Genomic DNA, 15,022 nt, shown 5'->3' with positions numbered 1-15,022 from the left:
AGTCAGCTTCTAGGATTTTGATTAGTGTCATTTCACTGATAGTTCTTGGTTCCACTTGGAGATTTTAGATCCCTTACTCATCCGTGAACGAACTCAGAGAGGCAAGTGTCATATGAGCAGTTTCTAGAAGATTCTCCGGGTTTCCACCTAGAACACTACTTGTGCCATTTGTCTACTCTCGCTCATCACACCCTATAGAAGGGCTTTCCAGTATGCATTGCACCCCCCCGTGTGTAATAGGTGAGATGCATCGCACCCTATGCATGGAGCAGTCTATATGGTCCAGTTTTGACCAGGTTTGAGTAGTTTTTCCTAGAGAACTTCTGGGAGATGATGTAATCAGCTGACCTTGTTCCTTTAGGGTATGAAACAAAATTTTTAGGGGTTTAGAAGCCCTTGGTTTATGGACATATGTGATTGGGGTTGCAGTTCCCAAATATGTCTATAACATAGTGCCAGTAAGAAAGAAGACCGAGGAGATTTGTCTTTGCATTAATTTCAAAAATTTAAACAAAGTGTCCCTGAAAGATAATTATCCCCTACCAAAGATGGATCATATACTTTAGAGGGTAGTTGGGTCTTCCAGGATGCCATTGCTAGATGGATATTCCAGGTACAATCAAATTTTGGTGCATAAAGATGATCAGTTGTAAACAATTTTCACAACACCATGGGGTACATTCATGTACGCTAAGATGCCATTTGGATTAAAGAATGAAGGAACAACTTTTCAGTGGGCTATGGACATGGCTTTTGGCAATGAAAAAGATGTATTTCTGGTTATATATTTATATGATCTCACAATATTTTCCAAGACCGATGAAGATCATTTACATAATTTGAGAATTTTTTTCAGAAATGCAAAAAATTTGGCATCTCACTCAATCCAAAGAAGAGCCTATTTTCCATGGAAGAAGGTAAGATGATAGGCCACATCATCTCTAAGAATAGCATTCACGTTGATCTTGCAAGAGTTCAAGCCATTTAGCAATTATATTTCCCAAGGAACAAGAAAGAAATCCAGTCTTTTTATGGGAAAATCAATTTTTTGAGAAGATTCATCCCCAATCTCGCTGAGCATTTAAAAGAAATGAAATACATGCTAAAGAATGATAGCAAGGTGAAATAGTCTTTAGAGGCTAAGAAATTTATCCATGTAGTCAAATTTTCATTATCTACTACTCCTATTTTGATTAGTCCAGATTATAGTTCAGATTTCATTATTTTTTCATTTTCCTCTAAGCATATATTAGCAGCAGTCCTAATGCAAAAGAGAGATCAAAAAAATGAGCATCCTATAACATTCTTCAGTTACACCATAAGAGATTCAACACTAAGATACAACATCATTGAGAAGTAGGCCTTGGCATTGGTGAAAGCTCTCAAAGATAATCTAGTTTTTATTCTGCATTCTCACACCATTACTTATGTTCCCACAACAACAGTAAAAGAGATTCTTGTGCAAACAGATCTTGAAGGCAGAAGGGGAAAATGGATTGCAGCCATGATGGAGTATGATTTGGAGCTAAAGCCCACAAATGTCATCAAGGGACAAGGTTTCGCTAAGCTTATGGCTAAATCTAATCTACATGCACTAGACATCAATTTGATTGCAACACTTTTTGAAGAAGAAGAAGAAGAAGAAGGCCCATACTTACAGGTGTCCAATATGTTCATCTCATCTCCATGGTATTCTTACATTGTTTATGTCTTGTAGAATTTAAGTCCTCCACCGAAATTTCCCAAAGGTAAAACTATATCTTTAAAGTTGAAATATTCAAAGTATTGTATTCTTGATGGTGTTTTATACTGGAAAGACCCTGGTGTTGTGTTGCTGAACTGTTTGGTGGAAAATGAAGCAGAGGATGTGATGAAAGATTTTCACAAAGGAGATTGAGGTGGCCATCACTTCTGGAAGAATACAACAAATAAGATCTTAAGAGCTGGTTTCTATTGGCCCACTCTTTTTTCTTATGTATATAAAACAATGATGCACTATCATGAATGTCAGATTTTCCAAGGAAAAAGAAAAAAAAATTAATTACCCTTGTAGCCCATTATAATTTCAGCTCCTTTTCAGTAGTGGGGTCTTGTCTTCATTGGCGAGATCCATCCTTCATCATCAACACAACACAAATGGATATTGGCAACCACATACTACTTTACAAAATGTATTGAGGCAATCCCAACCAGGCAAGCTACTGATTCTGTTATCATTCAATTTATGGAATCTAATATCTTGTCCAGATTTGGCTTCTTGCACACTAATAATTCTACTACCTTCAAGTAAAAAAGAATGGTGGAGTTTGTGCTAAGTACCATATTGTATTAGGACATTCCACTACTTATCATCCACAAGGGAATGGTCTGGCCGAATCTTCCAACAAATCTTTAATCAACGTCATCAAGAAACTTTTAGAAGTGAATAAGAAGAACTGGCACAAAACGCTCATTAATTCTTTATGGGTGGACATAGTCAATACTAATAAATCAATAGGTATGTCTCCTTTTCAGTTGGTGTATGGGATTGACACAATTTTTCCTTCATCTCTTGTTGTCTCGGTCATGAAAATTTTGCAGGAATTGGATAACAAAACCAATGATATGCAAAGAAGAATAAACTAGATGATCCATCTATAGAAAACTAGAGAGGAAGTTTTTTAAAACACCTCTAAACTTCAGGAAAGAATAAAAAATATCTATGATCACAAGACCAAGAAAGACAATTTTAGTTTGGGAGATGTAGTTCTCCATTGGGATGCTAGAAATGAAGAAAAAGGCAAACATGGTAAATTTGAAAATTTGTGGAAGGGACCCTACAAAATCTTAACCTTCAGAGGGAAGAACGCTTTCCTATTGGAGGAAATGAATGGAGAAGATTATTTAGGAGGAGCGATCAATGGTAGGCTTCTCAAGCACTATCATGTTTGAAACAAGTTCCGAAAATGCTCATCACCATTATACATACTGATGTGTTTTTGAGAGGCTGCCATGGGATTTCCAAAACTGAAAACCATTTTTAATTTGGATGCCCGAGGAAAAAGCGCAATGCCTCTTTGACTAGCCAAATTCTTGAATTAGGCACCAAAATAGCCAAAAAACCAAAAATGCTTAGAACTCCTCCAAAATTGGTCATGAGCTACAAAACGAGGTATGTTAAGCCCTCATGGATGCATCTCTAAGCTACCCTTCTCATTTTTCTCCTTTAGGGTTTCTTTGAGCTTGTTTTCCAGCTGTTTGACCATGATGTTAAAAATAATATTTCTAGTTTGCTAGTGATGTGCCATGTGCCTTAGTAGCTAGTTATCTCTATTCGCTTTGTCAAGAAGCTTCTCCAAGTGGTCATTAACCTTATCTAACCAATACTGCCTGTCCTCACTAACCTCTAAGGCGATTATGTCATCCAATTCTAGTTCCTCATCTAGCAAGATGTGTTTTTTCTCCTCTTTCAATGCCTTCTTGAGTCCTTTGGTCCTTGGCCCCTTTTTCTTGCCTTTTCTTTCATTTTCTTCAGGTTCTTTGATCTTAAATACTACTTTTCCTTTACCTACTTTCTGCAATAGTTTAGCTTGCTCTTTCTCCGTGATAAGTTGTTTAGCCTTTAGCTGACTATTTTCTTGTTCTAAGAATGAGATGAAAAACCTTGCCATTGCCATGTTGTCCATGAGTTCTCTGATCTGAGAGTCTTTTTATATGATATTATGCTACATGCTTGATGGCTCATTTTCTATTTCCAAGTCCACCAACTCAAACTCATGCTCAATCAAATATTTATCCTGCACTAGTGATCCCTGTTTTGCTAATGTAGAAGGCTTGGCCCCTTCCTCAACATGAGAAGCAAACACAAGCCTTTTTCCTCTTTGGTACATCCTAGTCACTACAAGTCTAGGTGCTATAGGAACCTCCATTGATTTGCTTGATCATCCAACCTCCATCTGTTGTGTTGGCATGTTTGGATGCTGAATTGAAACATTAGACTCAAGCCATTTCAAAGTTGTCTCCATGAAAGAATTCCATGTCATGTTTTTCACTACAAGCAGATGGAGAACTACAATCTTGATCAAACTATGATGAAAGAGACTAGGACAATGTTCTTTGTTTTTCACCTGTACCTTCTTGGACATCTTGACAAGGCTTCTACACAGATAGTTGCACATGTTGAGAGGTTTCTGAGCTGTAAAGTGCATTAGAAGCCAAATGTGATTGGCATACAATCTAGAAAACCTTCCCTCACATGTGAAAAATTTCATGAAAACCTGCATTAATGGAGCATACTTCTCCAATAGGTACCTAAAAGGTATGATATGTGTATGGGTTTCCCTGTATGGTGCTTTCAAGAAGGACCTGTAATTTTCAAGATCTAAATTCATGTCCTTAAACCAATATTCTCCATGATCCAGTATCCATGTAGCAAGTGAAATAGTAGCCATTGAAAATGTGAACTCAACCCTAGCAATGATAGCACCTTCCCCTTTCAAATGAGCGGAAATCCAATCTGTCAATTGTTCATGAAAACCTACTTCACACACCCTTTTGCAAAACTCTAGACAATCTACATCTTCAAAACATTGCTTGATGAAGGGTAATTTGTTGATTTCATTATAGTTGGTAGGTTCATATATGATAATTTTGCCTCCTTTATGGTGTTTTTCCCTATCTGGTGAATAATCTCCTTCCATGATGAACAAAACCCTAGAAGCAGGAAAATGGAAAAAAAAAACAGTGAGGGATGAGTAAAAGATGAAATGATGGATTTGTGGAGTGGAAATAATGGTAAGGGAAATTCTAGGAGATGGATAGGGACTGTAAGAAACTCATGAAACTTAAATGAGGTGAAATGAAGGAAAGGAGTGCTTGAGAGAAATGAAAAACAAAGATTTTAGGAAAATTGCCCAAATTGCTAGTAATGAGCTAGGGTTTAGTTATAGGTGAGGTAATTTGATGATTTGTTGTTGGTTCAGTGGGTCAAAATGTATTTTAAACATGTATATAGGTGTAAGATGAAATATTCACATGTTTATCATATCAAAACTAGACTAGCCATCTTAACCCTAGCTTATAGCATGACAATTTCACCTAAAACCCTAGATGAACAAATCTTGCATTTGAATTCATATTGCTAAAGGAAAAGGTAAGCAAGGTGTTGTACTTACTTTTCTATAAACTTAGATTAGCAAAAAAAAAAAAAAAGGTTGTAAGCTTCAATTTTGAGTTTGGGTGATTTCTGATCAGTTTCGCGCTGCTCTAGTACAAGCACAACAAAGTGTCTGGAAGCACAGTGCAATGGCGGCCTCAGAAGCACAATGTAGTCTTTGGAAGCGCAACACCTTCAATTTTTTGCCAATTTTGCATAGAAACCCGTGTTTTTCTTGCCAATGGAGGAGAGATCTTGATGAAAAAAGGGAAATATAAGGCAAATGAAGTGAGTTTGGGGATTTTTGGGTTTATATAGGCAAGTATATTTCCCTTTTGAAAAGAAATGGGCCCCATATACCTTTTAAAAAACTGATTTTTCACCTTTAAGACCGAGTCACTTTGGAGAGCTGAAACCTGAGCTGCATTTTTACCTTTTGAACACTGAAACTTCTTCTCCTAGAACCTTTGAGACTGAAATTATGAAGAACTTGTGAAAATTCATCAAGCTAATGTCAAAAGTTGCTTGTCATGATTCATTTAATGCTGGATTTACACATGATGAAGATGGACCTTGAAACCCTAATGACTTAATGAAGACATGAGACTGAGTGGAATGGTGATGATGATGACTGATATAATGAAAAAATTATTTTTATTATGATACCTTCCTCTACGTGAGGTAGGCAACTAGCATGTGTGATTTTCTAAAGGAATGAAAACATTCCTAGACAAACTAGCCAGTGACCAAATTTTACTCTGTAAACCTAGTGGCATGATAAAATTTGACCTTGAGACTCCTGATAGACTTGGTAAAAGAATATTTGATCACTGGTGGAAGGTAGATAAGCCTGACACTAACAGGAAGCAGAGTCAAGTTTATGATATATGTTTTAGTCCTTTTATGGTTCAAACAGACTCTGATATCAAGTAAATTTTTCTGGTAAATTCTAGATTGCATAATGAAACAAAATGGGGTAAAAAAGAGAAGAATTTTGGATTTTTTTTATTAACAAGGGAAGAAGACTAGTGCCTTGAACTGTTATGGGCACACTATAGCATCTAGTGAAAATCCACGCTATCTTGAAAAAAGAAAGAGTATATGAAAATGTTGTTCTTACATAAAATGTCTTTGAGAAAATCCATCCTTGTTGTGAAAGACACTACCTTTAAAATGGTCTATGATGAACTCAATGGAAAATTATATGAAAAGTACATAGTGTTAGCACCTAAATTTTCCTTAGGCTGAAGGAAGGCAAAAATTAGGGTAACCACAAACCATGCTCAGTCTGGTAGCTAGCCCTACCAGAACAAGAGAGGGCTCTCTCCGAGTCAAGCTCAGTGAATATATAAGCAAGAACGGTCTGAGATGACTTACAGTGAAATATTGATCTTAGGCTAGTAAGTGAAAATGGGTACAAGAAACAAATTTTATGAATGACTGAGCTTCTGGGATGGTATGGGACCAACACTCAGCACAGAACAGAGAATTTAATACAAAGGCACAGGTTATTTCATGAGGCAAGGTAGGCAGAAAATGTAACAATTTAGTTTGAGGTACCACGGCATGAATAGATTGCTGAAGAAAGTGAAAAGGGCATATTGACATAATCCTTTTCAACAGAAGAAAAACACTGAACATTAAATTTTCCCACAGGCAGAGCAATAAAATTGAATTCTACCTAATCTCACTAAGAAAATTTCACTAGAAATGAACATGAATTGAATTATGAAACATAAGGAAATACATATGAAAACATAAGAGACATATTTTCTACACTCACAACCACAAGAATCTCATGAAACAGAGGCGCTTCCTTTCATTAATTCTCTGTCAAAAATATACAGTGAAGAAACAGAGTTTCTTTCCCACAGTCTCCCAAAAGTTACAAGCCAACCAACCCTTTTCAAATAACTTTCATACAATATATAGAATGTGTAAGGAAGAGATAGAACGCCTAAGGGTTGGGGAGTTACTCGAATCATTGCAAAATGGAGATGGAGAGCCAACCATCAGCTACAAGTGCAGCACTACAAACATGAAATTTGGCTTGGGTGACCGTTTGCCTTCCTTCGCAACTTGGATAGAAGCCAATCTGGAGAAAAAACACTTTAAATGCTGCCTTTGGTGCCAAAAAACCGAAGTGTAGATGAGTGGGCCCACTTGGAGAAGTCGCGAGCCGAAATTTCGCGAAACGGAAGCAAATTGGGCAATTTTTTCCTCTGTGTGCCGCGCCATTTTCTCTGTGCGCCACGCTACTTTGGGGCATGTTTTGGGGCACTTGCAGGTGTCCAAAATGTGCCCAAGTGGGCTTGTTGGAAATCCCGTCCTGTCTACTTTCTAACCCCATTGGAATTTTTGAATTTGGTGCTCATTTGCCTCTCCAAATCTTCATTCTCCCAAGATTGTTTCCTGTGTGTCAAAAAAGTGGCAGAGAGGCCATTTTTGTGTGTTTTTTGACCTTTTGGAGACTCATACCTTGCCAAAATTTCTTGTCTGGACACCAGTAGTCGTGATTTTCCATGCTGAATCCAAAAATGCAAACCATTCCTCATTTGGAGCTCTAGAATTTTAGCGTCGCGCCACTGGGAGAAAAACCCTACTTTTTTGCCCAAAAAATTGTGAAGTGACCAAAAATTCCCCAAATTGTTTGAAATTTGGGCTGGAGGTTCCCTATGGGGTGTTATGATGGGCCAAGGAAGCCTCAGCCAAGATTTGAAGCCGATATTTCTCTTTTGCCTCTTTTTCTTTTCTTGTTGCTTTCCTCAATTTCACTTTCAAACTCCTTATTCAGGCCTGTGCACTCATGTTTCGCACCCTGTAACGGAAAGCCATGTGTCTCATTAGAGCAAGGTCCTGGTCAGCCTTGTCCAGTAGCCTCTCCAAATGCATGTTGACCCTCTCAAGGTTGGCCTCCCAATCCTCATTGATTTCTTTCTCCAAATATGTGAGCTCAACCCTTCTTCTTTGAGCAGCTTGGCAATGCTCACGAATGTTTTGCAGCTCCATAATCATCTGCTGATCCTCAAGCTACTTTTTTCTCTGCTCCAGGCACTTCATGTTCCACTTGGCCCTCTCCAAGTCAAGGGATAAGGACTCAATCACTAATTGTTGCTCCTGCATGATCTATGTAAGCTCTACATTTGTTGGTTTTGCATCTGTCTCATCATCATGGAGGAGAACGAATTCAGTCTCTCGTTCACCTGATGGCCCTTCCTCCTGCATTGGCTCCTTACCCCTGCCTTGCTCATGTGATGCCGATGTCGGAAGCAAGGCCCCTTCCACCCCAGGTGGAGATAACACTCACTTTGCCGCTGCAAATAAGGGTCTACTGCCTCTCTAGTAGGTAATGTATACTGGCATAGGAGCAGTCTCATGTCGCTCATGCTGATGAGATGGGCCACCTATCTCATGCTCTGCCTCTGATACTACCTGTGGAGCGCTGAAGAAGTCATGGGAGATGAAGTCCTCCCAAGAAATACCCTGCAATCCCAACTGATGGTCCACCAAAATCCGGATAAGAGCAAAGTGATAAACATTGTTGAGCTACTGTCGAGGGGTCTTGTGCTGCATGAAATTTTTCCTCCTCTCTATGTTCCCACAAATGAAAAATGGGAAGTTCATCATCCACACCCTGGTAAAGTGCATGAGCAACTTGATGTGATAGGCATAAAGGCGAGAAAGCCTCCCCTCACAACTGAAGTATTTCATGATCAATTTCATGAGCGGAGCATACTCATCTCTCAAAAATCTGAATGGAAAAACTCTTGTGAGTTGGCTCAAACAGCTGGCCTTAATGTAAGGCTCATAATGATGCCTCTCCACCTTCTTCTTCTTATGCCACTGCTCTCCAATGTTTGATATGCTTGTTGCCATTGATATGGTTTCGGGTATCAATGTGAAAGTGACCCCAGCCAAGATAGACTGTCCTCCATGTAGGTGAAGTGCAAAAAGACGGGCCAACTCATGATGAACTCTGACATTTGCCACCCTCTGACAAAATTCAAAACATGCTAAGTGTTGGAAACATGACATAGCAAGAGGGCATGCCTGCAACTCGGTGAGGGTGTTTGGCTCATCTCTAACATGCTTGTCACTCCGGTGATGTCTCCTGGGGGCCTATTATCCTGAAGTTGTATCACTGTGGGTCTCCTCCTCATATTCTGATGAAACCTCAGATGCCATTACTGTTGTTTGTAAATTGAATTAAGGCTGCCCTTTGATTATAGTGAAGCTGGAGTTTGCTTTGAAAATCTGCCACCAAGGGGACAATTAAAAAGGGAGTATTAGGACGGGGGATAATATAATGGGAATAGGGGTTTATAGGAAAATTTTATTTAGGGATATAAAGGGGTTTTGGGGTATTTTGATAGGGTAGGTTTTGTGTTTTGGGCAAGGTAAGGTTTTAGGGTTTGTAAGGTAGGGTTTGGGATTTTTTGAGCAATAGGAGGAGGGGGAAAGGGAGTATGATTTTACTAGTGTTATGGTAGTGATTATGGGGAAAATGGCATAGGGGAATGAGTAATAGGGGTAGGGTAGGAAAAACACCTTGGCAGCAATATCATTGTAGCACAAACCCTAGCATCATGGTTTTCTTGATGTCTTCTTGTGTTTGTTTTATAAAAAATCTTTTCATTTGATTATAATCATAAAACCATCGTATCTCTTTCAAATTTGATGCACAAGTGGAGGTAGGTTGCCTACCTTGCAATTGGATGAGCTCCACAAAAATTTTGAGTGAAATTGGTAAGTTCTGGGCGCTTTGCCCCTGTGTGCCGCGGGCAAAGCCCAATGCACCGCACGCTCTGAGTGCGCCGTGATAGTGGTAATTTTAAAAGGTGGGCAAGCTCTCTATGTGCCGCGCCCAGTGAGTGCGCCGCGATCCTGTCTGTGTGCGTCGTGCACCCAGAAATCACCCCAAGCTGCTCCAAATCGCTCCAACCTTCAACTCACAACCTTGCAACCTTCCTCCAATGCCTTGTTTGCACAATGAGTTTGTTTTATGATGATATTTGTGTATATAGGCTTGGAGGTCATATTTTAAAATTAACTTAAAAAAAAACCCACTTTTCTAAGGTCTTGTTCAACACATTTCACTGACTTTAATATAACCCTGATTTTCACCTTTTCTCTGAATTTTGGGCTCAAATGATGAAATTTTTGACACTTTTTGCAGGGATTTCATGACAGAGCACTCTGGCCATGGGAATCATGACTGCACCTGAAGAAATAAATTGTTGACCCTTTTTTGAAAATTTTGTCACCAATAGCACTGTTGGACTTTTCTTCAAAACAGAGTTTTGAAGAACCGTCGATTTTTGTCAATAAGATGATGGAGAGCTGCGGATCATTACTTTTCAAGAGCATCACTCTGGTCTGCATGGCTTTACTGGGCATATTTCAAGACCAAACTGATCAATTCCCAGACCTAATGACCAAAAATGACTTTTTTCCGTTGAAGGACCAGACCTTGACTGTTATGGACTTTTTGATTATTTGACACAAAGACATAAGCCAGCAGGAGCCAGACATGAGGGGAAATGACTAGCATGATCTTCTCCATCAGATTATGGCATGTCCCTAGCGGAATGCAACTGAGTGAATGGAGCGAGACACCTAAAAATGAAATGCATAAAGAGTTTTGATCTCTGACAGAGACTGACCAGACTGACTCTAACATTGGCTCCAATGGGGGATGGTAGCTCCTTGGAGGTGCCAAGAACAGTAGATCTCTGGAGGAGCTAGATAGTGCCTTTTGTCCATTGAGCTATGGAGTCATCATTTTGACTACAACATAGGGCTCTGACTTATTTATGAAACTTAAATGACCAATAAATTCACTCAAACTTGACATTGAAATGACTCAAAAACTAACTTGACAGACTGAAACCAAACTGAAATAAAATGGTATTTACAATGACAGTGCAAGCAGCGTTAATAAATAAACAGTGGTACCACTTGAGCAGCCGACCATTGATCGGCCCTCCAGGACAATCTTCCCCGTTCATTTCCTTCAGAAGAAAGGCATTTTGACCCTTATATGCTGTAATTTTGAAAGGACCTTTCCAAAGATTCTCGAATTTTCTGTGCTTACCTTTCTCTTCATTCCTTGCATCCCACTTCAGCACCACATCATCCAACTGAAATTTATCTACCTTTGCTTTTCTGTCATAAATTTTCTTTATCTTCTCATGCAATTTGGATGTGTTCTTGAAAACTTCTTCTCTTGTCTGCTTCAAGTGGACCATTTGATTCAACCTTCTCTGCATGGGATCTTCTTCACTTCCTGCCTCTTGAAGAAGTTTGACTACCGAAGCAACAAGAGAGGTGGGAAATACTGTGTCAACTCCATAAACAAGCTCAAACGGTGACATAACAATGGATTTTTTATGACTGATCCGATCCGCCAAAAGCGCATGGACCAACCTCTTATTCCAACTCTTTTTATTTATTTCTAGCAGCTTCTTGATGATGTTGACCAATGATTTATTCGAATATTCCACCAATCCATTGCCTTGCGGATGATAGGCAGTTGAGTGACCCAAAATGATGTGATATTTATGACAAAATTCTACCATCCTCTTTGATTTGAAAGTTGCTGCATTGAGATCAGGGAAGCTATTGAGATCGAAAGAAGGTCTAACAATCTCAATAGAGATAACGGATGGAAGATCAGTAGATGTTGGATCCCTGCCCTTTCATCTTAGTCTCCTCCCCCTCTTTCATCTTTTTCGCTTTCGTCGTTCCCCTGGAGCCTTCCTATCTCCTATGGTTTATCCTTCTTGCTCTGGACTCTTTCTAATCCTTCTCCTGTGTATTTTGTGTCGCTCCATTTTTCCCTGATTGATATTGGTCTTTATTATCATAAATAATATTTTATTATTATTATTATTATTATTATTATTATTATTTTTATCTATTAACGAATATATATTATTATTATTATTTATTTGCTGATTATTATTATTATTATTTATTTGATTGAACTAGCATCTTTCATTTACCTTGTTTGTAAAAAAGTTAGGTCCTCAATTTAACTAATTCCCACCTAACTTTTATCTTAATAACCTAATATTATATCTTTAATATATATATATATATATATATATATATATATATATATATATATATATATATATATATATATATATATATATATATATATTATTAATAAATAACTTAAATAAATAAACTAAATTAAAGTTTTTAAAACTAACCATTAAAATTATTTTATTTATTTATTTATTCTTTATCTTAATAACCTAATATTATAACTTTAATATATATATATATATATATATATATATATATTAATTAATTTTTTAAAACTAACCATTAAAAATATTTTATGTATTAACATTAAAAATAATAATAATATTAAATTAATGAATAATAATTTGACCTGGGTCCTAAGGTCAAAAGTAGCCGTTGTTCGATTTAGCCATTGGAGTCTCTGCTCAGACTATTTAACATGCTAAGCCGGATCTGTTTCTTCAACTTGTCCTAACAATGAACCACACTTGTTGGTTCGAAACGCGTCGATAAAGGTCTTTCTATATGTGATTTACGCCAAAGCTCTTCTTATATAGTTGTTGCATTGTCGGTGATTAACTTATTCGGACAACCAAAGCGAGACAAGATGTTATTTTCAAGAAATGAAATGATTACTGTATCTGTAGCTTGTCTGGTGGGAGCTGCCTCAATCCATTTTGTAAAATAGTCTGTCACTGTAAGGATCCATCTATGTTGTCCGGAAGAAGCGGGATGAATTTCCCCAATGAAATCCAACCCCCACTGCTGGAAAGGAGCGCTCACCTCAATAGGCTTAAGTGGCAAGGGATGTAATTTCTATTTTCCTTCGAAAATATGACATTTATGACAGCGCTTGACCATCTTGTACACATTGGCAAACAATGCAGGCCAATAATACCGTACTCTCAAAATTTTGTTCGTTGTTGACTTCCAAAAAAGGTGACCACCACCCTCTCCTCCATGGAAATCTTCCATGAATTTCTTTGCCTCCTCTTCCACCAAACAATTTAACAAAATGCCACTAGGATCTTTCCTATACAGCACATAATTTAGAATGCAAAACTCGGCAGCCTTCAACTTGAGTGTTCTCGCTTTATTTCTAGTCATTTCGGGTGGTGGTGATATATTTTTTAGCACATATATTATATCTGAATACCATGGGGACAGAGCAAACATTTCAGATACCTTAATGGATGATATTTCCTCATTCTCATCGAACATGGCAGTGATCAGATTTATGTCCAAGGCATGCAAGTTTGATTCGGCCATTAACTTTGCCAACCCCTGTCCTTTGACCAGCTTTGTGGGCTTTATTTCCACATCATATTCCAGCAAGGCTGCAATCCATTTTCCTATTCTTCCTTCCGTATCGGTCTGCACTAAAACATATTTTATAGCAGCGTTAGGAACATAGGCCAAAATGTGAGAATGTAGAATATATACCCAGAAATCCTTTAATGCCTTCACCAATGCCAGGGCTTGCTTCTCAATGATGTTGTACTTTAAAGCTGCATCTCTTATAGCCCTGCTGAAGAATGCTATGGGTCTTTCATGATCATCTCTTTTCTACAATAATACTGATGCAATAGTGTGCTCCGAAGCAAATGAAAACAATATGAAATCCTGAGTGTAGTCCGAGCTGACTAGAATTGGATCTGAAGAAAGGGCCAATTTGACCAAGTTGAAAGATTTTACAGCCTCTTCTGTCCATTTCACTTGGCTGTCCTTCTTGGGCATGTTGGTCATCTCTCTTAAATGTTCAGCAAGATTAGGCACAAAGCGACGCAGAAAATTCATCTTACCATTGAACGATTGTATCTCTTTTTTTATTCCGAGGAAGATCGATTTGTTGAATTTCTTGCACACGTGCTAGGTCAATACGAATGCCATCCTTTGAAATGATGTGTCCAAGTAATTTTCCTTCCTCCATGGCGAATAAGCTCTTCTTAGGATTCAGCGATAAACCATATTTTCTGCACTTTTGAAAGACAGTTTTTAGGTGATGCATGTGCTCTTCATCAGATTTGTAAAACACCGTCAAATCATCTAGGTACACCACCAAAAACACATCCTTCTAATTCGCAAAATCCAATTACATTGCACGCTGAAAGGTGGCACTTGCATTCTTTAAACCGAAAGGCATTTTGGCATCACGAAATGTTCCCCATAGAGTGGTGAATGTTGTCTTGTCTCAGTCATCCTCATGGACAGAAATTTGGTTATATCCGAAATAACCATCAAGTAGTGACATACGAGATGAGCCCACTACTCGCTGAAGGATATGGTCCATTTTGGGCAGTGGATAGTTGTCCTTCAATGAGACTTTATTTAGATTTCTGAAATCAATCCACAAGCAGATCTCACCGGTCTTCTTTCGTACGGGCACTAAGTTAGAGATCCAATCTGAAAACCTGATGGGCACAATGATACCTGACTTGTACAACCTATTTACCTCCTTTTCAATAGATGGCAGAAATTTTGGATTTATCCTTCTCAGCTTCTGTCTAAATGGTTTTTGATTGGGTTTGATGGGTATTGTGTGCTGAATAATATTGGTATCATAGGTCTTTAAATGAGAATAGTCCCAAGCAAACACATCTGCAAATGAGGCCATCAAACTGATATATTTGTCCTTGATCTTTGGCAGCAATGCTTTAGACAATTTTACCAACTTAGGATTGGCAGTTGTTCTGATCTTGACCTCTTCTACACCCTTCTCTGATGGCTGTAATGTTGGCTTGTGGGCTACATCATCCTGATCAAAAAGTTCTTCTAGAGGTATCAAGCCTTTAGGAATAATATTATTCTTCAGCTGCAACACGTCCATTTCATTGATTTGCACTTCATCTGTACCAT

The sequence above is a fragment of the Pinus tabuliformis genome, chromosome 7, assembly GCF_031772625.1.
Source record: "Pinus tabuliformis cultivar Carrire ecotype Pingquan chromosome 7, CPIR1, whole genome shotgun sequence".
In the NCBI taxonomy this organism is placed as follows: Eukaryota; Viridiplantae; Streptophyta; class Pinopsida; order Pinales; family Pinaceae; genus Pinus; species Pinus tabuliformis.
Note: the sequence above shows the minus strand (reverse complement) of the source record.